The following is a 26,432-nucleotide window of genomic DNA, read 5'->3' on the forward strand; positions in this document are numbered from 1 at the left end:
AGCGCTCGCAAAGGGCCGGATTCTCAGAATCTGGCCCTTTGCGAGCCGATTTTACAATGATGAATCTGGCCGTCTGTCTTTAGTGTAGTTCATTGTTCCTCAGTGAAACATTGAATAAAGTATAGAATAGACACTGTCATAGACTTTCCTGGGAACCAAGGTTAGACATTCTCAGTTATATAAATGTTAGTAATGACTGATACATATTTGATAGTGGACGTGAACTCCATGTATTTGCTGTGGGAAAGGAAGACTGAAGCTGCTCACCGGAGCAACATTGTTATTAACATGTTGCCATGTCTTTCATATTAGTGCATGTTTCTAGTTAGTCAGCACAGCATTGCATTGCATTTGCCACTTCTTCATTGAGATCCTCACTTTCTCTGGAGCCCAGAGCTATTTTCTGCAAACTACTGCTGCCTGCGATTGCTGTTGCATGACATTTTTGTAGGTAACATTTCTTACCCTTATATCCTGACGGGTGTAGCTACTGCTGGTTCTGTTTCCCTATTTTTCTGATTGAGACACATTTTTGTACAGTTTGCTACTGCAGCTGTAGGCTGAATTGAGAGTAAGGGGCAGATTTATGAGTTCTGGCGCATCTCTGCAAATCAGCAGGGATGCGCCAGAACTGATGCGTCACGCAATTCCCTCCTTGCGGCACCACAGATGCGCCGCATTTACAATGCGGCGCACCATGGTGCAAGGAAGGGCAGATGCGTGACGCATCTTGTGGTTTACGGGCGGCGCATTGCTGGAGAAGCGTCGCAAGTGCGACGCAACTCCTGCAATGTACAGAGGCCACCCATACATAACCTGGTGCGTCACTCCTTACACCTGCTTCAAGCAGGCGTAAGGATTTGACCCAGCAGCGTCGTAAAACTGACTCAGTGAATCTTGTAGATTTCACTGCGTCAGTTTTACGGGGCTTTCCTACGGGGGAACGCCCACCCTGCGACAGAACGCCCACATGAAACCTGACGCAGGTTTCATGTGGCGCAGGGCTTTACAACGTGATGCATCTGCCTAGATGAGTCACGTTGTAAATAGGTCACAGGGATGCGCCTCGTTTCCGCGCCGTTTCGTGACGCAACGGCAGCATAAACGTGGCGCAAGTCCGACATAATTCTGCCCCTAAATCTCAATGGGGAGTTCAACTATTTAATTTGAATTTCACATTGATGCTCCGTTAATCTCACTGTTTTCCTGAACTCATTATGGGTTCTATAAGGCTAGCTTCCTTTTTAGGTAGAATACCGATTATTTTCCTTCATGGGACAAGCGTATTAATTTGCATTATTTATGTCACTAACCATAATTTCTTGATAATTTCTGTATACAAATTATTTGACTTACTAATTAAACAAAAAGTAATACAAATAACTTACTAATCTCTTAAAGAGAATAAAGTTGTGAAAATCTACCTAAAACTCTCATCACTGACTGAACTGTAAATTGCGATGATGATTGACGTGATTTGATTTAGCTTCCATTTAAAAAAGGTGGCAAAGATCTGTCACCAAGCAGATGATTTCATGGGGAGTTAGAACCCATTCTTGTAAGTTACAGGTTGAACGTAGTGGAGAGTACAATTTGGACTCTTCCAATGTTATCAGTAGTGTGGATTCACCACCTAGCTTGCTGGTGTTCCTTATACCAAAGTCCTGCTCTGCTAATGCCATACATTTGTTTAATATACATCTGGATGCATATGACCCCTCCATAATTAAAAAGTCTCTTTATACTTGTCAGAGGAGATAAGCTTAATTTTGGGAGGCACTCTTTAAGATGACAGACAGAGCATTCTTCAAATATACATACCTCCAAAGTCGGGCAATAGTGCATAAAACGTCATAAAACTATACGTTTTCCAACAGCCCTCTATTGCCATAGAGTGAAGGATGTCAGTGAACCGCTTTGTAGTGACTTCTCCAAAAATGGCACCACGCAACACGCCATAGGGCACGGCTTCTTGAGTTCATTATTGTTGATTCTCGAGTAGATTTTCTACTCAAGCACAAGCTTTCTGATGCGCTGGAGAATTCTCACTGGGTGCCCTCCTAGCAATGGAAAATTGCATGAGGGAATGCCAAATCTCACTCACGCACACTAACTTACCATTATCATGCTGCATGTGGCAGTTGGCGGAAATTGGCTGGAACTCACATTACAAGCGTAAACCCGGAGTGGCCACAGCTCCACCAACTCTACCGGGGGAGATGACTATATCGCTACCCCTACTTGTGACCCATGGCTCCTCCAGCACTTGAAGATGCTCAAACAGGGCTGAACAGTTTCTTTATTGATAGCGTCCCATTTAGATGATACATACAGCATCCTCGCATCAGGTGCTATGCATTGCAGAATGAGAAATGAACTCCCCAACCACATGCAAGGACCAAGCCAGGCTCATTGTATTTCTCTTTGCTGGATTTTCCCATATCAACTCTTGACTCTCCCTACCTGAAGTGTTAATACAAATTGTGGTAAATTAAACAGAAAATATGTAATCCAGCAAATACATCCCAAGAATAAAAAAATCTTTAACAGATCTGAGACTGTTGACAATTTGAAGTGCTTTAAAATGCAAACCTTTGGTCGCTTTTTTGTGCTGAAAGTCCAAAGAGGCCAAAGGTATAATTAGTCTGGTCTTAGTTAACGTACGACTAAAAAATGCCCTCATTATCTTTGCCACCTCTATTGACACTATGCACCCCCAAGGTGGGCCTCCCGGAGAAATGTTGTCTGTCTTTAGGAGTTTGGGGTGGCAGAGGTAAGCAGTGGGATAACGTGGACAGCAGCTTAGATGCCACAGCTCATCATTATGCTATGCCTCCCAGATAAAGCAGTTTCCCTTCTTTGCTGCAGAAAGAAAAGTGAGGAGTTGTGGTAACATCCAGGTGACTGAGAATAAGACCAGGCAATTTAATTAAATAAGGCAGCAACATATGTGCGTGTCGGCACCCTCCAACACTGAGGTTGATAGGGACTATGGCAGTACTCTGGGAGGTGGGCCACTTGCTACCCCCCCATATCCCACATGCCCGGCCCCCTTGCTGAGGCAGAGGGGAGGATGCACCTGTGTAGAGTGGCGTCTGCAGAGGCTTTGATGCTCATAATAGCCTGCAGCTACCCCACCAGATGGATGGGGAGCACAGAGGACAAGACCAACAGCCAGCTACCTCTGGACCATGGGGGGCTGCTAGTACTTCAATTGGAATGAAGGAGTTTCCAAGAGACAGCAGCACACACCCCAGGAGGGGGTCAGAGGAGACAGAATAGAACATTTCTCCATTAACGCTGGCTCAGTACAGGCACAAGCCACGCTATGGGAAGCATTTAAAGCCATGATTTGGGGGAAATGCATCTCGAGGCAGGCAGACAAACATTAAAGCTGGAGACAAATATTAAAGATCTGGAGACACAATACTATAGCACTGGGGATATACAAAGGTTGGGAGACATAAGAACCAACATTTCAGAATATGACGATGAAGCTGCTAGAAAAGTTAAATTCCTGGGGTAATATGCTAAAGCACGCAGATACGGCGAGGTCAGTAGACCGTGTAGAATGCTGGCCAATACCCTATGCACACACAACTCTGATAATTTTGAGTTGGTTATAGGACCACAGGGTATACTGGAACGATTTACTAAACATTACGCCGCACTCTACAAATTCTCCTCTCAGACAACTCCTGAGGAATTTCAGTCATGTTTAGATTCCCTTGAACTGCTGTGGTTGGGCAGAGGCCACAGACCCTACTTGGACGAGCCCTTCACGGTGGAGGTTATTACCCAGGTAATAAATAGCCTTCCCTCATTCAAGGCGCAGGACTCAGACAGGCTAACAGCGGCATTCTATAAGACATTCGCTAACTTGCTAGCACCTCAGCACTTGACATTATATGAGGAGGTACAGGAGCTGGGGATTTTGCCGCCCACAATGAGAGAAGCTATAATATTATCACTGCTAAAACTTGTGAAACCTCCCAATGACAGAGATTCATATCATCCTCATTCATTGTTAAATATTGACACAAAAATGTTTGCTAAACTGTTGGATAACAGGTTACAACCATTGTTGCCCTTGATTGCTAGGCCAGACCAATATGGCTTTATTCCGGGCAGGGCTACATCACATAATCTATGCACATTTTTCGCGATACTCCATTATTTAAATCCTCAATTCCCAGCATTAGCGGCACTCCTTGACGTCACAAAGGCCTTCAATTCACTCGAATGGGAGTATCTTTTCACTATACTTAGAAGACTGGGATTCAGCCCAACTTTCATAAGTCAGATAAAACTACTCTATTCCTCACCTATGGCAAGATTTAGGTTAAACAGTCTAATGTCACCCCCATTGCCCATCACCCAAGGCACGAGACAGGACTGTTCCCTGTCCTCTTTACTTTTCGCAATTGCCATGGAACCGCTAGCTGCGGCACTCTGACAACATCATGCGGCAAGAGGTCTAGGATTTACCACTTGCGCCATCATTGTCTTGCTATATGCGGATAACAGTACCCTATATATTAACAACCAGTGGAAAAACTCAATCCAGTAATGCGCGAGATCCTAAAGTTTGGGGGGCTGTCTGGCATTCAGATCAATTGGACTAAGTCTGTTCCCATTAACTGCAAGCACCTTTCCCTATCCATTAGATTATCCTCTCTAATCGGCTACCGGTCTGGTCCACTATTTAGGGATTCGGCTTTGCCAGACTACACAGGAACTCTGGAATGAAACTATGGCAGGGCAGTGACTTGGCTAGAAAACAAAATTAAGATCTGGTCCTGTCTCCTGCTTTCTCTGGCTGGGTGTATAGCTATCGCAAAAATGATTGTCCTCCCAAGGTTCTATATTTATTCATAAATCTCCCCCTCCCGCTCACGAAAGCTTTCTTTAGAACTATGCAATCTTTGATGGTATCCCTGGTGTGGGCAGGCAAGCAAGCCAGAGTATCATGGGAACTTCTGACCCTCCCTGTGGCTCAAGGCGGACTGGGCATGCCAGACATCCCGCTTTATGCATATTGTGCACAAGCCCAAGTCTTACATCATTGGATACACCCCACACTCTTTCAACGGCACATGCGGTCAAGACAGATAGAACAGCTTCAATTCCACTCGAGGTTGCACTATTTGAGCCATACAAGTGTCCCCGGGATTAAATTGACCGCGTCGAGACACTAAGGTGGAGTTGGGAAGGGCTACGAAAAAGAGCAAATTTGGAGGTCCTATATGCCCCTTCGATTTTGCTGGCGCAGAGTCCCCAGATGCAAGATAAAGGGAATGTAATGTTGGTCACTACGTTGGGTATGAACAAATTCGCAGCGCTCTACTCAGAGGGCACATTCCGACATCGCCTCGATGCAAAACACGGTGTGGCATTCACTTTCTTTGGGTTGTTTTTGTATTACCGAATAAGGGCAACCCACCACCAACTGCACGCTTCTTTTCCCAATCAGCCACCTACACTGCATGCCTTAGAGCAAATGTTGACTAACCTGCTACCCCGCAGGCTGATCATGAGCCTGTATAGTAATATGCAAACTATGGCTGCAGTGGTTGAGTCCAAAGCACTACTGCTCTGGAATACTGAATTAAATCCCCAAATCTCAGTAGAGCACTGGAAATATTGCTATCCTGTAAGTGGCATATTTTTTGAAAATGAAAATAAATAAAATATCCACAAAAAAAGAATGAATATGTGTTGTGCCCACTGAGAAAGCTAGTAATGATGTATTTGAAATCCAACATTTTGTTCAGAACCAGGCATTACATCTCATTTGCAGTGGATGAAATTTTGTGGTTTAGCCCTGGAGAAGATGTGAGAGCCTGAGAGATCCAGAGGATTTGTGGAATATTGGAATGTGAGAGTGATGCATCCAATGAAACACTTTTTGGCTGATTTGACGAGGAAAACATACAGGATGGGATGGATGGAGTGTTTACAGTTAGAAACTTTGTGATGGCAGAAGGGGTAGGAGGCTTGGGAAACAGAAAGAACAACATGATCAATGTTCCAGTGGGGGTTGGGGGAAGATGGCGGGCATTCCATTCTGCAGAAAGTTGTTGTGGGTTTATGATCCTTGTGGGGGAGAGCTGGAAAGGAATATTCTGGAGGGATGGTCTAGATAAGAGGTTAGGGTAGTGTGGTTGAGCTCACTGTTGATGACTGAGGTGCTTAAAAGTCTGCTGGTCAGGTGAGTCGCATGCTTATCCATGTGGGAGGGACTGCTGTATGAGGAGTATTTCACTAACATGGGTTTGGAGGGGGAATGTTGTGAGGAAAAGAAAAGGATTGAGCCTTCAGTTAAGAGGAGCAAGACGGACCAGAAGTTTAGGGATAGTGTGGTATGGCTGGGGAGGTCAAGGAAGGGAAGGGTGTGACAGTCTCCTCTTTTTGCCCAGTGTTTGGGGGTTTGGAGTTTGGTAGAAGGACCAGTAATACGAATCAGAAATGAAGACAGGTCAAGAGCTAGAAGCAGACACATGCTGGGGTATTGAGACGCTGTCTTAGGCAGGCTGTGAATAAAGAAGAGCAATTTGGAATGTATTCCTTATGCATAGAACCAGTAATAGAAGGTTGTTAATTGGGGATAAGCAGTGGCATCTTAAGGAATATTGTTACCAGAGGCAAGACATATTTTGGAGCCCTCTGTTCAGAACAATGTTCAATTTTATTACCTATTTTCTGATAAATTAGTGTAGCACAACACCAAACAATGTTCCAGATGTGCAAAGATTTTTGTTTGCGATTTAAGAATTGTGTGTAACTGAAAAACATTTCTGTTGCAGATTACACTGTGTCAATATACAGTTTTTTAATTGACTCCAGTCCTGAAGATGGTCTCAATAAGCACCCTCTAAAGAGACAGAAACGTCGACCTCCACCTCATCCTTCTGTATTATTTATTGTACTTTTTGGATAGGTGTCTCTAGGTTCTGTTGAGTTGTATATTTATATATTATTTATAGACCTGCAGACCTATTGTTTTCACTGTATATATTGAATGAATCATTTTTCGATAAATTCTTTTTTCTATACACCTTGTTTGTGTTTGTGTTTATCGTTTGTGTAGATATTCATGGTTCTGTGATGTTTTGTGAGTTCGATTCATTTACAGAGTGGGATTAAATTCACATAGGGATTATTAATTTATCCCTCCAATTCGAATTTGAAATTAATTCAAGTTTTTTTAAGCGAATTCCCTTGAAGGCACCTTTACCCTTCTATCTAAATTACCCAAGCCCTCAAGGGTATCCTGGGTTGCTCACTGTTTGAATTTCTGTATTCTACAGCACACATAGAAAAACCAAAACACCATTAATAATTTTTTTTGTGCAGGAAGACGTCCCTTCCTGCGCATAAACAATCATTAAATAATGTTGATTTGCTACTTCGATGTGTGCTGTAGAATCGTCATTATTGATTGTTTATGTGCAGAAAGGGACGCCTTCCTGCACATAAGCAATATTACACTGCAATGCAGGCACCCTTGAACTGTGGTGCAAGGGTGCTTGCATTGGTGCTAGGCAGCTGATTTTGGCACCAGTGCTTGGGAAAACACAGGGGTGCACCATTTTGCTGTAAATACAGCTCATCCCTGCATTTTGGACATTTCAGATCGTGGAGCTGATACATTTGAGCAGCTCTACGCTCTGACATTTCCTTGTAAATATTCTCCATAGTGAGGATTTAGGGGGCAAAAATAGCAGGGTTTTTTATGTTGGCGGTTTAAGGGGACAAAGACAGAAAGATGGTTAAATGGGAGAAAAGGGGGTTGAGAAAATAGGGGAAGAGAGAAGAGGAAAGAGGTGGGCCCTGATCCTTAGGCAGGCAGGTGACACAAAGAATGAAATGGATGGGCAGAAAGAAGAACACTATATGACTGTAAGTCTGTAAGTGGGTGCATGAGTATCTGAGTGGGCCTGTGGGTGGGCGCATGTGTTACAGACTCACTTGGAAAGTCACATACTCATGTACAGACTCACTCAGAGACTCACACCCCCACATACAGATATACTCACACACTCACATGTGTATGCGCAGGCCCACTGACACCCCCACACCAACTGACAACTCCAATAAGATACTCAAATGCCCACTCACCAATCCACTCAGACACTCATACACCCACACACACTCAGTCACAGACCCTCTTAGAGACTTATGCACTCAGTTATACACACACCCACTCACTCACCCACTCAAAGGCTCACGTATACACTCACAGACCCACCCAGACACTCCTTTCCCCATCACAGACACACTCAGACACTCATCCATGGACCCATTCACTCACCCACTCAGAGACTTATGCTCTCATTCATAGACCCATTCACACACTCATATACCCACTCACAGACCCAATCAGATACTCACACACCCAAAAGAGTCACTTACGCACCCACTCACAGTCCCACTCAGAGACCAACTTACCCACTTACAGAACCACACAGAAACTCACACTTCCATTCATAAGCCCTCTCAGAGACACACTTATACACTTATGTATCCACTCACAGATCCAGTCAGACAGTCATATACTTACTTGCAAATGCACAAAGGCACTCATGCACCTACTCACAGATTGACTGACAGGCTCGTGCAACTAATCACAGACTCATTGAGACACTGATACACCCAAACTTAGATGCACTGAGATAGGCACACAGTTCGTCACAGAACCATTGACTGATTCACCGTATCATAGATCTACTGAAATGCTTATACAGTGAATGAGATACTTACTGATACAGTGATGCATGCAGTCACAGATTCCACTGAAAGAGTTATGTACTAAGTTATAGAGATATGAAGGGAGTTCTACATGCTATTATAGAGTAACTTAGATAGTAATGTGTTTAGTGTGCTGGTTATAATCCATTTTGCAGTTGTAAGTTTTGAATGTGGTACTCATGCACACATTTCCACTCCCACTCGCTTACCTACACACAAACTCACACAGCCACTATCTTATGTATGTAGTCTCTTATATACTCAGTTACTCTTATATACACCACTTACACATCCACTCAGTTATCCATATAGACACTTCCATAGCACGTTACTTTAGTATATGTGTTTAACACTCACTAACCTTTAGAAAACACTCAAAATTACTGATTGATGTTTTCAGCGATGGCATTTCAGATGTCACCAGTGATGTCATTGTAGGTGTCAGCAGTGATGTTATTTCAGATGTCACCAGTGATGCCATCAGTGATATCACTGACCATGTCATGAGTGATGTAATATATGAGGTTAGAAGCAAAGCATTGGGGGGGTGTAAGTTATAGTTAGCTAAGCTAACTATAACTGCTAAATTTCTCTGGTTTTGTACGAGTAAAATGTCATCCTAACTATAACGTCTCTGTAACCACTGGATTGTCAGTGAATATATAAACATAATCAGGCCCTGGCCAAAACATAGTCCTATATCTATTTCTGCATCCTGACTTTTCATTCTGACAATCCGGTCAACCCACTCACACTGTACACTCAAGGGCACTTTGCCCTGCATTCAAACATACACACTGCTCACCTGGCACTCATACAAGCACTGTGCTCACTGTACACTCATACTAGCATGATTTTAAGACTATTCTAAAGGAACACCCTCCTTCAATTGCACTTGCACTACACACTGCTTACCCAGCACTCACCCAGACAGACTGCTGATCCTGCACTCACACAAGAACTCCTGTCACCCTCCATTTACAAAAGCACACCCCGTATCCTGTACTAACACAGGCACTCACAGGTAGGCCGCTCACCTTGCACGCACACAGGCACACCGCTTATCCACTACTAACTCAGAGACTCTGCTCTTACTGCACTCACATGGGCACCCTTCTCACCGTGTAGTCACTAATTGTCCAGATGAATGGTCATGAAATATTCTTGATTTGCATAAAAATGGACTACGACCATTTCTTGAACTAGGGAAGGATGAAAGTGATTGACACATAGATGCATCCATACAATTAATGCTTATAAAAGGAATAATTTTGGTTTTATATCATTGAAGCCTTCAGTATTTGCTGTTTCACAGCTCTCTAATAACAGGTGATAATGTCACTCAATTTGGCAGTACTCAGTAAATTAAAGATGGAAGGCTAGTTCTGCAGGTTCAAGTTCCAAAACTGTGACCTATTGGTCACGTACATACCTCAGAAGGATTTAACTCACTGAACACTTGCTGAGATTTGTCACACAGTAGCAGGACAATTAACCAAATTACTATAAAGTGGATGGAATTTATGACAATACACGTCACAAAGATCTCAGGAGCATTAACACACTGAGTGATCACAGTGTGCTTAGAGCTTGGGATCTGTGCGCTTCGCATACACTGATCCCTTCAGCAGGCCTAAGAAGCCACTAAAGTGTGACTGGAAATCGTGACCTGCATAATACACATGCATATCTCTTCGTCAGGATAACTGAAAGCAAATCAATGACAAAATATGGAATAAAAAAAATACCGAGGGAAAAATATAGAATAGAAAAATATCGAATAGCTATACTTAAAAAAGTAAGTTAAAAAATGTCGAGAAAAAAATAGTTTACAATTACATAGTTCTATTAAATATAAATTTTTAAATATATATAATTTAAAATATTCAAATAAACATAAGTTAAGTACTAACTTTAATTTATACAAATAAAATATATTTCAATGTATATTTTAACAAATATAACAAATAAACCTACTTTTAAAATTGTAAAAACACACACACATATATAAATATAAATGAACATACATATATAGATAAACTAATATTTTAAATAATAGAATAATTTAAAAAGTCATAAATAATAGAATATTATCAAAAATATATGTATGCATATTTAAATATACTCAAAAAATAAAATCCATACTAATATTATAAAGAGAAAGCCCAAACCTTTGAGGCGCGTAATCTCAGTAACCACAGCACCAATCACAACACCCAATACAGCGTTGGAAAGGGCAGTTGCAGCAGAAGGACATAGGCTATGCAGACGGCCACCATATATGTATATTTTTTTCTTTTGCAGAGTTTTATATAGCGCGAACTTGACCCGAACTGAATCAGGTATCAGAGTGCGTTACATAGCACCAGTTAGGTTACATGAGGACACACATTCATTTTTGTTAGGCACAGGGAGATTAAGTGATTTGCCCAGAATCACAGGATGTTTGGTGTCGTTACCAAGACTCGAACCCAGATCCCCAGGTCCGAGGTCGAGCGCCTTAGCCATTAGGCCAACTCCTCTATACATTTAAAAAGTAAAAGAACCGTGACAGCAAAGTAGTCCCTTGTGGGCGTGTCTGCGTTGTGCTGTGGGCGTGGGCTGGGGGCGTGAGTAACGCTGGCGGCGTGTGGTACGGCCATCACATCGTGGGCTGTGGGTGAGTGCTGGGGGCGTGACAAACGCTGGGGGCGTGTGTCCGCCCTTCATGCCATGTGAGTCGTACATACAAGCGCCAATTATGTTGCTGCGCAGCATCAAGGGGCACGCTGGGGGTGTGAGAAACGCTGGGGCGTGTGTCTGGCCTTCATGCCATGTGAACGCAATTGCGCCGCATCAAGGGGCACGCTGGGGGCGTGAGAAACGCTGGGGGCGTGTGCTACGTTCCTCCCTTCATGCCATGTGGGTCGTACATTAATCAGAAGATCGTCTGCTGTGGCCGTGAGCTGGGGGCGTGACAAACGCGTTCACCTGGAGGCCTGGTAAGTAACGTTACTGCAGCCTCTCATGCGCGCTGGTACAGAACTCTCGAAATTACACGCTCCTGCTACCATCAACCAGGGCTCTTGCCAGGCTCAGGCGGTGGATCAGTACACTAATTACATGTGCCTGATAACATCAACCAGGGCTGCAGCTGGGCCTCAAGTGGGGGAACACGCTCCTGCTAACATCAAACAGGCCTGCATCTGGGCCTCAAGCGGGGGAACATGCAAATGAGCGTGTCTGCAGGGACAATTACTGCAGCCTCTCCTACTCGCTGTCACTCAACTCTCTCATTAAACGGATTTACCCGCGGCTGATAACTCTATCATTCAACGACATTACACGCGCCTGCTAACATCAACCAGGGCTGTAGCCGGGCTCAGGCGGCGGATCACTACACCAATTACACGCACCTGCTAACATCAACCAGGGCTGCAGCTGCGCCTTCTCCGTCCCTATTCTAATGAAACAAAAAATGTTGTCTACCGCGAGATTTTAAAATAAATTGCCCTTGCCAAATACACACATTACACACATTCTATTTCATTCCGGGATGGGCTGCTAGTATTGAGTAAAATATAAAAAAAGAATATCAATTAAATTTAAAATAGAATGTAAACACATATTTTTTATTCAATTATAAATAGTTTACAAACAAAAATATTATCATTTTTAAATATAATAATAAATCAAACACATAATTATCTAAATTACAACATAAAATAAATGATTAAATATTAAAATAAATACATAATAATTTCCCACTGCAATAAATAAAAAAATATTGATACTAAATAAATATAAAAACAAGTACTCCCACCTAAAGCAACACCACAATACCAAAGGGCCTCATTAGGATAGAGGACTGACTTACGTCCATCTGCCATCCTTTCGGAATGGGGACCACCCGCCTACATCGCATAATTACGATGTGACCACCAACACGGTGGCCGCAATGTCTATTCTTTGTATTGTAGCGGGTGCAGCGGTCTGCAGCACCCGCCGCAGTACAAAGAATAGACATGTAACATATCCCTGCACTATGTGGCAGGCACCATGGGTTATGTAGGGGGCAACATGGGTTCCCCCCAGGGCCCATGTCTGAGCCTGCCTGGTCACAGCGGGTTAACCGCCGCTGATAGACAGGCGGAAAGGGATATAATTATCCCTACGGCAGTGCCTTCCAGGCACCGTCGCCATTCTACACATTGCTGGAGGTCCGATGGGCAGTCGGAATGATTCCGACTGTCGGACCCCTGGTGGTCGGTCTTTACGACTGCCACACATACGCCCGCCATCCAAATGTGGCAGGCAGAAAACATGATTGCGATGGAGGTGGAACCGCAACCGACGTCATCTTAATCGGGCCTAAAATTCTTTACATTACACAAAAATAAGATTTACTGCTCCAACTACTGAGGGGAAATATTTTATATTCCCACTTCAGTCAGTGCAACTTTAGAAAAGTGTTGGATTACGGATGGGTAAAATTACTATTCCCACCCCAGTCAGTGCAACAGTAGGGAAAGTGTTGGATTGCGGAGGGGAAATTTTAAAATAGTCCCACTCCAATCAGTGCAACTGTAGGGAAAGTGTTGGATTGCCAAGGGGCACATTTTTATATTCCCACTCCAGTCAGTGCAACAGTCGGAGAAGTGTTGGATTGCAGAGGGCTGGAATTTACTAATCCTACTCTAGTCAGTGCAACAGTAGGGAAAGTGTTGGATTGTGGAGGGGTACCATTTACTATTCCCACACTAGTCAATACAACAGTAGGGGAAGTGTTGAATTGCAGATGGTTAAAATGTACTATTCCCTCTCCAGCCACTGCAACAGTGGGAAAAGTGTTCAATTGCGGAGGGGTAAAATGTATTATTCCCACTCCAGTCAGTGCAACAGTAGGGAAAGTGGAGGATTGCGGAGGGATAACATTTTCTATTCCCATTCCAGTCAGTGCAACAGTAGGGAAAGTGTTGGGTTGTGGAGGGGTAAAATGTACTACTCCCACTCCAGCCAGTGCAACATTAAAAACAAGTCAAATATCTTAAACAAAGTTAAAATAATTTAAAAACAGTAAATGAATTAAAAAAATAAGTTGAATACAAAATAGAATATATATTTAATATAAAAAAATTAAAAGGAATTAACTTCCCACCCCATAACCCTACAAAACCCACAACCCACATCTAAATTTTAAAACATTTACTTGCACAAGTAACATCATTATTTATCAATTAAACAAATATTATTTATGAAAATCTTATTCTCAATTACATTAAAAGAAATTACTTCCCACCCTTTACCCCTATAGCCCCACAACCCACACCTAAACAAAATAATTAAACAAAAAACATGATTAATTATCAATTAATTAATTATTATTAATTAACAACTAATGATAAATTAATTAAACATAAATTACTTTCCACCCTTTACCCCTATAACCCACACCTAAAACAATTATTTACACAATTAACAGAATTAATTATGAAGTGAATAATTGTTATTAATTAACAACAAAACCCTCAAAAAGTATTTATGTAAAAAAATCACAATGAACAAAATTAATTAATATTCAAATAGATAATAATAATTAAAAAAGAATCATTATTTATAATGAAATTACTTCCTACCCTATACTCCTATAAACCCACAACCTGCTACAGAACTAAAAAACTGAAAATAAAATGAATAACAAAATAATCATTAATTTATTATAACTAATTTACATCCCAACCTATACCCTATAAATTCACACCCTATTGCTATATACATTTAAAATATATGCTAAAAACATAACAATAAATTAAAAACGATATTTTAAACAACTATATTTTTACAAATTATATGAATGACTTCTATATTTTAAAATCTAACAGCCAGATTCATCAAGCCAAAATCGGCTCACAAAGGGCCAGATTCTGAGAATCTGGCCCTTTGCGAGCGCTATTTTTGCATTTGGGATTCATCATCCCAAATGCAAAAATCGCAATTCTAGAAATCGCTAAATTGCGAATATTTGCATTTAAGGAATTTGAGATTCCTTAAATGCAATTCATGAACCATTTTAAAATTGCGAATTCGCAATCTGGGGCCGCTATTTACCGCGAAGTCTAACTACGTGGTAAATAGCGAAAACTTAGAAAAATGCACTTTAATGCATTTTTCTAAGTTGTATGTTACACGCACACATGTCCTTTGGACATGTGTGTGCGCAACACCAGTGTACATTACCATTTCAGGGGTGCTACAGGGTGTCCTTTGGACACCCTGGCACCCTTGAAATCGCTTCCTTATTTGCGATTCGCTAATTGCTAATCGCAAATAAGGAATGAATGGGAAAGCCATTCCTTATTTGCGATTCGCAATTAGCGATTCGCAAATAAGGAAGCAGTAGAAATCGCAAAAAATATTGCGATTTCTACATGCATACCGTTTTGCGAGTCCTTAAAAGGGATTCCTTAAAAATCGCTATTAAGGACTCGCAAAACAGGACTTTGATGAATCTGGGGGTATATTTCCTACCTTCAAATCGATATTCTTCACAACAATATTCTTGAACCCAATATTTTCACTCCACGATATTTGTCACTCAATATTATTGTAGTTCAAAATGATTTCCTTGGTATTCTGTCTTATTACCTCTTTATCAGGCTGATATATCTTATTGTGATTAGAATGCATCAAGCTCTAATTTATAAGATTTTGTAATCCCTGTATAAACAGCAGTATCTAATTTCTTTATAATCTGTGACTTGTGATGCACCCACTTATTACAGTTAAGTTCCAACATCACAATGCCTGCTAACCGAGCCAGCAGTCAGGGTGAAAGGCAGGTCAGTTCACAAGGCATAAATGAAGGTTGCTTTTCTCTCTTCTGCCATATTTTAATATCTTACAATGACAAGCAGAGAGAATATGTTTTTTGCATCTTTAGATATTGAAAAGCTACAATCTTTCTGCATATTTCTAAAATTCAAAGCTACTGCAGCATTTTTTAAATTTGAAACTGACTTGTATTGAGCTGTTTCTAATATCTGTTTACAACAAATGCGCAACAGGTTGTTAATGTGTTTAATTTTGCATTAGAGATTTTATTTTATTCTTCATTTTTGCAATCATGCTCGCTGTTTCATATGAAAGAGCTACGCATCAAAGTTTTAAGCGGTTTGTAGGTAAGGTGATGGAATGACCATCTATTATATGGGATAAAGTGCCCCCTGGCGTACACCATAATGATATTTCATGTCACCTTGGTGTGCCAAATCTTATAAAGGAACTCGGCCTTTGGTCTTGTTTGTCTGTTTAGTTATGGAACTCCTCAGTGACCTGCGATATCCTTATAATGTACTGCAAAAGGTACTTAATCCCTTGTGTAGAAAAGTAGGATCTGCTTTTATGGTTACCCCAATTTTCGCCTGGTGCTATTCTGTTTCTGGGATCCTGCTAATCAGGACTTCAGTCACTCTGCTTTCTCCCCTAAATTGGTATGGTAAGTACTTAGGTACAGATTGGACACTGGTGTACCCTTATCATTCCCTAGTATATGGTACTTAAGGTACCCAGGGCATAGGTATACCGGGGTCCCCCTTGGGCTGAAGAATGCATTATGCCACCCATGATGGACCACTAAAACTGTAACTACAGACCTGCCTTTGCAGTCTGTGTAAGCTGGTGCTAGCACCACTTACGAAAGATATATGTTTTCCTATATCTAAGGTCACTGCACTTAAAACCCCCTAAAACAGGCCTTTCAATCCTGAAGGCAGGTTGCTCTGTTCTAAGTGCGAGGGTGCCCCTGCATGAGCAGGACACCCGAACAGCCTTCAGAGTCCATTCTCCCTGGTTGTAAGTACAACAGCCATATAACATATAGAGGGACACCGCGTCATTACACGATGACCATCTCGATACTGGCTGTAATGAAACCTATTATGTTTGGTATCAAACATGTTGAAATCATACCTCCACACCATAAACAGTGTGGAAGGTATGATTCCATGCACTGTAAAGCTCCTCCAGGAGGCCTTCAGTGCTCCTGATACCAGTCTTCTAGACCTGGACAGCACAACATGCCTGCTATCGACCAGAGACACAATTCTGCCCTCCTGCTGCTGAGTCAAGCTTGAGCAGGGGAAGGCAGACAATAGGTATTCTGTCACAGGGAGGTGTGACCACCTCCCAGACAGGATATAGTGTATTCGTCTATGTGGGAGCACTTGCCAGCGCCACTCAGTCTGCTTGATGGGCACATTTGGTGTCCTCCTCGCATAGACCAGTTCAAATCAACTCAGGGAGCCGTTGGCGCCCGCTCTGCCAGAAAACTGGACAAAGGACATGTGAATAGCCTCCTCACTGTTTGATCCATCCACTGGGAGGAAACCATGATTCATCCCAAACCTTTCCTCAGGGTACTTAAGTGCTTACCTGAGGGTAGGTCTCTAGATTCGTTGTGGGACAAGTTTAATTTCGAGACACCACTTCTACTTCAACCGTCTGGGCACTCTGGACTTCGCTGGACTTCACTCTGGGGATCAAGGGCGCAACCGGGAAGACTCTTGCTGCTCCTGTTCTCATCTCCCTGCTCGTCTGCTGCAACGTCCATGCCTGTGCTCCATACAGGACCCGTCCAATCCTGTGGGCATCCAAGACACCTAAAGGAATCTCCCTTGAAGTGAAGGAGTCACTTCCATGCATCTGCAGGCATTGCAACTAAGCTGACCAGTCTGCTGATCCTGGGCTCCCATGGACTCCAAAGTCTCTTCAAGACAGGTGGTGGTACTTCACATCCTTCGAGGCTTGACCTGTCCTCTTACCAAGTTTGAGGCCAGTATCCTTTGTTGGAGCTGCAGGAACCCAATCCGTGCACGGCGTCAACTTGCCCTTGCAAAGGCTTGTTGGCTTCCTTCCATAAAGAACTTCAGGCTCCCAATAGCCCTTTGTTGTCACTGCATCACTTGTACCATGGGCCTGCATATTTAATGTGCTGTTCGAGGTCCTCTTGTGACTCCAGTGTCTTCGGCCTGTGGGTCCTGTTGAGAATCCCCTTTGATTTCTGTGGGCTCCCCTGATTGCTTGGGGCCAGCCCTGACTCCCCTGCTTGCTGGTCCCAATACTGCAGCTTCTTCGCTTGCCACATTGTTTGCAGTTGCCAAGGTTTGTTGGTGCTCCGGACACCGACCTCTCAACTCTCGACATCCGACGTGGGACAGCTCATGAACGGCTTCTGGTCTTCCCTGGTCCTCACAGATGCAGCTCCAAGGTCACTGTCATCTCTCCTGCAGCACGGACATCGGTGGGCACTCGTCTTCCATGCCCCCTGCTCGCTATTGAGTGGCTTAGACTGTCCCCTCTGCTTGCAGATACTCTTCACCTCTAATCCACCTTGGGATTCAACCGGAAACTTTCACCTTCTCCAGCAGCGCCATCTTCCTGAAGTCTTCCATTCGGTTCGACAACGGTTTCCGATGCCGCTTAACACGTATGCACTTGGCTTCCTTGGTGTAGGTATCCTTGTTCCTAGGGTATCCATGGGTGGAGTGGCTGTCCAACCTCTTGTTTTCCATGGGGTTTCATCAGGGTCCACTGGGAAGGGTTGTTCTTCTTTAAAATTGCAACCATGACTTACCCGTGGTTTTGTACTGATAATGCAGTCTTTTTCCCAAACTGCAAAAGACATCCGCGGGGCTCCTAGATACTCTCCTTGGGTCGTTCCTTGGGTCCCCAGCACTTCTATGTCCTCTGGTATTGTCTTGACTTGAGTCGTGGTTCGCATACCACTATTTTAGTATATGGTTTGGTCCCCCCGTTGTGCATTGTGTATATCTCTGGCTATGGGATATCTGTATGCGTTAGTGAGTGTCCTATAGTAAATACATATATTTATAAATACACTGTGAGGCTCTTTTTCTCTTAATCTATACCAAAAAGATTATGTTCTGGCAAAACAAGCTGCTTTACACTCCTTCTGGACTTAGCCTGAAGGCTGCTCTCCACCACTACCACTTAGAGGGCATTCTAAGGTTGTCTAAGACCACTAAAATCACCATAAGGGTTGTCTGGATTTGTGCAGGGTGCCCACTTACATATGGTTGCATCATATACTAAGCCAATTTCTCACACCTTATATATATACATGCACCTCTCAATAGCTGTAACATTGACCCATTGACTCATCTTTGCATCTCTCCAAATGCACATTCACCCATTGAGCACACACAGATGAGGTTGGTATTTACAGGTAATTACAGCAAGCATGGCAGCATGGCAACAGGGCGTGGCATAGCTCGTCACGTAGGACATTCTTCCAGCAGCCTTGACATATGTGAAGGCATTACGTAAGTTTCAAAGCTCAAAGTCATCAAGTGAACACATGAACATTCCTATCAAACTTAGCTACAATGTAAGTTGCACTCTGAGTCACTGTATTACTCAACAGAGTAGAAAATGCTCAATATAGATAAACCACAAGGCATGGGTGTATTCAGAGTGTGAATAGATATTTATAAAGGGGCGTGATTGAGAACTCTTTAGTTGAGGTCTACAGCAGTGGGATTTCTGACAGTCTCTGTCACAGTGTTGTAAAGATGATCAAACTACATGCTCATATAATATTCACAGCACCACGGTAAATAAAATGCTGTGTGTGTGTGTGTGGGCACAGCTGTGTGTGTGTGTCTGTGTTTTAAAAGAGAGTCCTAAAGTGAACACTTAGCTGTAGAGAGGAAGAAGGAGGAAGAGTAACATCCTGTTTAATTGAGATATGTATGGTAACTCCAATTACAACGCACAGCACATATCACAATAACTACATATGTGATAAGCATTGCACAGTTTGGTTTTCCTCCAAGCACATTTCAGCATTTAAAACTCACTGAAATTCACCAGAGAGAAAATACCTAGTAGAAAATGTGATGTGCAGATTTTGGTACAGTACACATCAAAATCCAAGTCCTGTGCTATGTTTGGGCAAAGTTAGTAATTAGGTGGCATTTATTGTACTCATTGAAACGCGGTATCGAAATATACCCCCTTTTGCAAGCCAGTGGTAATTAGGGTCTCAGGTGCCTATTTCGTTCTCGGTCAGAAAGCCTCTGACCTTTGGTCGGAGGGTTTCCAACCGAGATCATCGATTTCAATTCTAACTGGCTGATTACAATACAGCCGGTCCTAATTGAAACTGGCTGGTCAAATCAAATCAACAAACTTTATTCTGTTTTTCAGTTAAAACGATAACATTCATTCGAACATTGCTAAAACTCTGCATGTGTGTAAAGTAGCAATACAGTACGCACATTGTAATCTAATTACAGGATAGAAAAATTGAATCCCACTATCGAGGGTAATCACAATTTGACCTAAGCCTGATGGTGGCCCTTAAAAAGCTAAGCATGTACAGTACAGTGTCATTTGAGAGGAGTTGTAAAAGATAAAAGCAAGAGTCACCCTCCTAAAAGAAGCCTTTTATAAGAACAGGAGCAATAAAAGACTTTCTAGGGGCCTCATAAAAACTGCAAAACATTAAAAAGTGCATCATGACCTGAGGAGACTGGTCGTCACAGCCACTGCCCTCTATAAACACCACGTGGTTGGGCCAAGAGGTAGTGGAAAAGGTCAAGCTGAAATCAAGTCAAAAGTAAGCGATCATGATTACTTTTAATTCCTAAGAGGTATGGTTCAATAGTTGGTACAGTTTTTGATTTGATATACCTATGCACACTGGGCTTACTTAGCTCTGTTTCCTCTCTATTACAACGGTGCCTTCTGAAAAACACTCTTTTACCCAGGTAAAATCCCTCATACATATGCCTTCTGGGAATCAAATGTCTGCCCTTCCCAGGCTACAAAGGCCTTCTCTTACATACTTTAGCCAGCAGAGGCAATTAACATGGTTAAGGAAGAGACGGTTCTTTAAAATATCCTTGCTGAGGGCATTTTCTTTCTTTGCTCAAATCTTTAGCCACAAAGCTAATGGGCGAAAAGCCAATTCATCAAAAAGAAAAGCCATCCTAACACTTCATGCACAACATAAGATGGGATACTCCGTGGTGGAGAGAGTACCCATCTCAAGAATGTGTTTTCAGCGATTTGCAAGTCCTCCAACCCAGTGTGACCACATATATCACTCCCATAACTGGCCTTCGCAATATATTTGGCTCTATAGATCTTCAGAAGGGCCTCTATTAGCCCCCCCCCCTCTGGAGGCAAAGTTAAAGACAGCTGCAGTCCCTCTTACCAGGTCCCTTTTCATATGTGTAATCAAGGGGCACCAGCTCAGGGCGTCGTCAAACACCACTCCCAAATAAGAAAAGACGGTTGGAGATTGATGAGTTTCCTAGCTTAAAAGTGAACTGCTTAGCTGTACGAGGTCCCACCTGCATAATAAATGATTTGCTTTGATTGACCAACAGGTCCAAGTCCTCCATGAAGTGAACAAAGGAGTTCAACAATAGTTGTAATCCCCTAGCTATCCTCGCCATGAGGAACGGATCAGCTGCATGTAGGAGAACTGGCAGGCTGTGCTTATCCACTTGTGGTCAATCAGCTTTTGCATCCAGGAGGACCTTCTCTAGAGAGTTAATATATAGGTTAAAAAGGAAGGGGGCCAGGATACACCCCTGACGCATCCATCTCCTAATGTCAAACTTGGGGGTCACTTTAAGATCTTTTGAATAACAACCGCTTCTGAGTCTCTATGGAGGTCCCTTAAAAACAAAATAATGTCCCTGTCAATGCCAATGGAGAGTATCATCTGCCAAAGCTTCGATCTATTTACTCAATCGAACGTTGAGGACAGATCCATAAAGGCTAGGTGCATAGGGCCGGTAGGGGCCACAGTATACATGTTCAAAACCATATACAGGTTTGAACATTGTTGCACTGTGGATCTGACTGGGCGGAAAGCATATTGTACCTCAGCTAAGATTCTATTGTCATCTGCCCATGTTACATGTCTACCTAAAACCATACGACCCACCACCTTCACCACAGAGTCCAGAAGGGAAATAGGCCTATAGCAGAGAGTCATATCCCGATCACCTTTTTTGAAGACTGGGACTATGGTTGATAGGGCCCAGGAATCTTGGCGGCCGTCCTGAACTGATGCATTAATAACTGCTGTAAGTGCAGGCACCCATGTTTCTACATTCACAATATAAAGGTCTGGCAGAATTCCATCAGGGCCTGGGGCCTTGTTTTAATCAGACACAAAATGCTGGCTCTTACCTCTTGTGCTGAGAAAATGCCCCCTGGAGGCACGAGATCACTCTGAGTCAAACCATCTTGCTCCTAAGTTCAGTGAACACCTACCCTGGACCCGTAGTAGCTTCAATATAGCACTGGACATATTTTCAAAGGCCTCATTAATGTCCGATGGGGTAGCCTCACTATCTAAACAGGTGGCAAACTCCCCATTACACTGGGTTAGAAGGGACTCATGGAGCTGTTTCGGGACAATTTGACCCTACTTCTATCTACTCCCCCCTTCCACTGCTTTAAGAGTGGCCCGACGCCTCCGTATTGTGCTTATTTACTCAAAGCCATCCTGTTAAAACGCACACATGATTATGTTCAGTGTGTGCGCATGCCTGAACTGAAAAATCCTTGATCAAAAAATGTATTGGTGTGGAGGCGAAGATAAAATCAATAATGGTCTCACACCCTCTCCCGATGTAGGTAGGGACAATGTCAGTTTCCTCCAGAGGCAACTTATTCATGGCAGATGTTAAGTCAAATTCTGGAACGATAGCACTTAATGTAGTTCCCTGAGTGGTGCGTTCCATGAGCAAACCAACTTGTCACACGCAACCCATACCTTTCACCCCCTTGCCCAATATCTCCACACATGTGAATGTTAAAATCCCCTTCTATAAGGATGTTGTGGCAACTTTGCCCTCTCAGGGTAATGCTTCGTAATACGGACCCCAGCTGTGTAATGTTACTTTCTTCCATATGAGCAACTCCCGCATTATTGAAGTTTAGGAGCAGGAGCTTGCTCTTTCCTCTGGATAATATAATTGCGTGTAGAGTAGGGGCAATATGGGGCAATGCGATTAGGCTACCTCGGACTGCTACTGAGACATAAGATACAAGGCTCCCCTTTTCTTGTCCCAGCATAGAGGGGGTAGCTGGCACAAAATAATTTCTTTAACCCTCCAGATGAAATCTATTCTCTACAGCTCATGTTTCCTGGGGACAGATCAGATCTAAGCATTTACCAAAGAGTAACCAGTCATGGTCCTCGATCTTGCTCGTGAGCCCTGCGATATTCCAGGAGATGAACTTACACCCTTTGCACTCATGGGGTCCCAGACCCAGAGGCCGTGCCTTCCCCTGTGGTAGAAGAACGTCTGAATCCTGGAAGCCAACACACCATCAATTACATCCATCTAGTGAGCTCAGGGGCCTGAACCTATTTGCCAAACTTACTCCCATTATAGCCTCATGTTGATTACTGTAGCCCGTATCTTTGGGCCATCACTATGGGTTATCAAGCAAGGGAAAAAGGTGACTCCGGAGCCTATAAATTTGCCCAACTAGAGTGCCACAATTGCCGGGTTCCAACTCCTGTACTTAGATTGCGCAACTGAACATAAAAGTCTAATTACTATAAAACTATTTTTAAAATTAATAATACCACAGTCCCCGGCCCAAACTTCCTTTGCTCTGCCCACCCAGGATACCCCACGTGCCATGAAAATCTGATCTTCCACCCTCGGCCCGGGAGCAATGTTCAAATTTAACCAATGCACCACTTCATTCTTCTATTGATCAAAGTCTTCCTTGATCCCCGGGTCAAGGTGGGGGATATTGGCTAAGACCACAACAAGCGGGGTAGACTCTGCCTGCAGGTGGAGATGCAAACTCTGAGAAGGGTTGCTAGGCTCCCCTAGGATCAACCCTTCCCTGCCTTCCAACTGGAAAGCTGTTAGACCCACCAGCTCCAGGACCATGAGGCTGATGATACTCTGGGTTCAAAATGCACCCCCGTTATGGTTGACTTGACCAGCTGGATGTACTTTACTATTCACAGATGGTACTGTCATAGCGAGGCAAGCTTCAGGCACTAAGTGACTTGTTAGTTTTGTAACAACCTCTGCCACAGACCTGGGAGAGAGCCAGGGACCAGGCTCCATACCGTTACCACAGGGATTATTGTCCATGGCCCTTGGATATGGGGGGCTCAGGTGTGGTGGAACACAGTCCCTTTGTAGTGAGGCGGTTAGTTTGGTTATGTTGTTTTCCAGCACAGATAGATGGAGTAAAATTGGATCTAGTTTAATGTTCAGCACTGATAACAAAGCTGCTTTAAATGTGTTGAACAAGGGAGTACTATTCGTGTTAGGTCCTATGTTGGGCCCTGTTGTTTTCGACTGTGAACAAAGATTCTTCCTACCTTTTGCAGTTTCCTCATCGAGGGTCATTTCCCCTACGACCTCCCCCACTCCAGGGGTCACACCAAGGCATGCCCTAGGTGCTATTAACTGAGTGCTGTCCTGTATGGGAGTGAGTGGTGTGACAGGTAGGAAACCCCAGCATGAGCTTGTGCCATATCTGTCTGCCCTACCCTTGGGTCCTGTGCCAGTACAAGTGGCCCTTCTTGTAAGGGGGCTAAGGATCTCTATGTGGAGGGGGATATGTGATCAGGACATTCGCCGGGTAGCCAATTCAATTTCCTTATCCAAGATCCCAACGGCTCGCTACAGGAAAACTTTCATGGTGCTCACTATATTCAAGGGATCTGTTGGAGTAGATCCCACCACCAAGCGCCCAGCAAGTTGGCCACCAACGCCCAAATTGTCTTAATAAAGTATATGAGTCTTAGAAGAGTCTCTTCCAGTATGAGCAGTGTTGCAATGGAGAAATGGCCAACAGGTTAACATAGGCCCACACATCAGTTAGATAGAGTTCTGTGGAAAGTGGGGGCTTTTGGCTCTTATCTGCTTATCCCACCAAATGCATATCCAAATCCATGTACAATCCGATATCCTGGCTAGCTTCTATTGTGGCAGGATCCACAGTCCAAATCCAAGGCTCCAGAGGCTCCAAAGGCAATGAAAAAAGAGACTGTCAAAAGGGCCCAGCCTCCTCTCGGTTCGGACGAGCACCGACGGGTCTGCCCTTTGCCGAGACTTCACCCGGGCGCAGCCCGTGTGCGTCCCCCGCTGCAGAGATATCCAGCACCTTTACGGTGTCCTCTCAGGTAGGCAGGCGTTCAGACAAGCAGAAAGGCTGGTTATTCTGGCTGGATTCCAAAGTGCTCAAGGAGCCCGTTGGCCTGTCGAATCCGGATCGTAATCCATATGGATGGCATTTTACGCCATCTGGATTATGAACCACGGTTTCCGACAGGCTTTCTATGCTGGGCTTTCCAACATGGAAAGCCTGTCATAAAGCGTGTTTGGGAGCCCCAAGCAGGGCCTCCTTCTGTTTGTGGCCTCAGGGTCAGGTTGAGGTAGGTACCCCCTTGTTGATCCCAGCATCTTGTGGCAGGCATTTTGAGGTCCCTTCCAGGGGGGGAAGGGATTAACTCCATCTCCCATTTCTCTGGGAGCTTGTGTTACTACTGGTTTACGGTTGTAACACAAATTCACACAGAGAAATAGGATTATTTTTTTCCAATAGGATTATGTGACTGCATCATGGGCCTCATCACGATGTCAGTCGTAAAGCATTCTGACCGACTCCTTGGAGTCGTTTATGACCGACTCGGGTTCGGCGGGTCCGACTGACCGATTACGATGTTTCTGAACACCATTCAGTCGGACTCCCATTGACTTCAATTGAAACCTGTGTTCCGACTGACAACACAGGCTCCTACTCGGAAAGGGGTGGTTTGTGAAAATCTTGTACACTGTGGCAGGCACCCGGTGGTGCCTTCCACATTGTGCGTGGTTGTAAAGAGGGGTCCTATGGGTACCCCCACAGGCCTCAACTGGAGGCCTCCGGGTGAAGGGGGGCCTGCTACGGGTCCCAAAGTCAGTTTCCAACAGTTATCCATGTCCGACAAACTGATTTGGAAAGGTTGTTTGAATCCTACATCGTAATGCGTCAGTCGGAAACAAGGACCATAGACCTGTATGATTCGGCTCCGATCGACTCAGAGTCTCTGAATGCCGTTAGGAACAGAGTTGGAAAGACCGAATGGTTACCTTCCATCGTAATGGGTCAGTCGGAAATGTTTCAGAGTCAGTACGAAACAAGGCTTCTGAAACGGGTTAGGTGAATCCAAATGCCGTTCGGAGCCTTTCCGGCCGACATCGTAATGAGGGCCCAACTGCGGTTGCATCGTAATAGCAGTGTCGGGGCCACTGACCCGAGGTCCGTCGGTCCCAAGTCTGTGACAGTGTTGGGCGGGCATCCTAATTTAGCACTAAGTGTCACACATGCAGTTGAAGGAATTTCAGAAAGCAAGGTGGTTGGAGAAATCGGTAGAGGTGGGCAAGCCAACAAATTAACAGTGAGAGCTGAGAGAGAGCCAAGCATGGTAATGAGTTGGACTTATTAAAAGTGATAGTTTTGTACAACTGGTAGATGGACTCACATACTGGAAAGTGCTTTCATATGAGATAATGGAGAAAAAAGAGTTTATATTAAATAAAATATTTGCCTAGGATCACACAATTTAGGCAGGGAAGAAGCAATTTATCCAGGTGATCTGGTTTCACTCAAAACAAATCAGTAAGTACATGGGTATCCAT

The sequence above is a fragment of the Lissotriton helveticus genome, chromosome 6, assembly GCF_964261635.1.
Source record: "Lissotriton helveticus chromosome 6, aLisHel1.1, whole genome shotgun sequence".
Taxonomy (NCBI): Eukaryota; Metazoa; Chordata; class Amphibia; order Caudata; family Salamandridae; genus Lissotriton; species Lissotriton helveticus.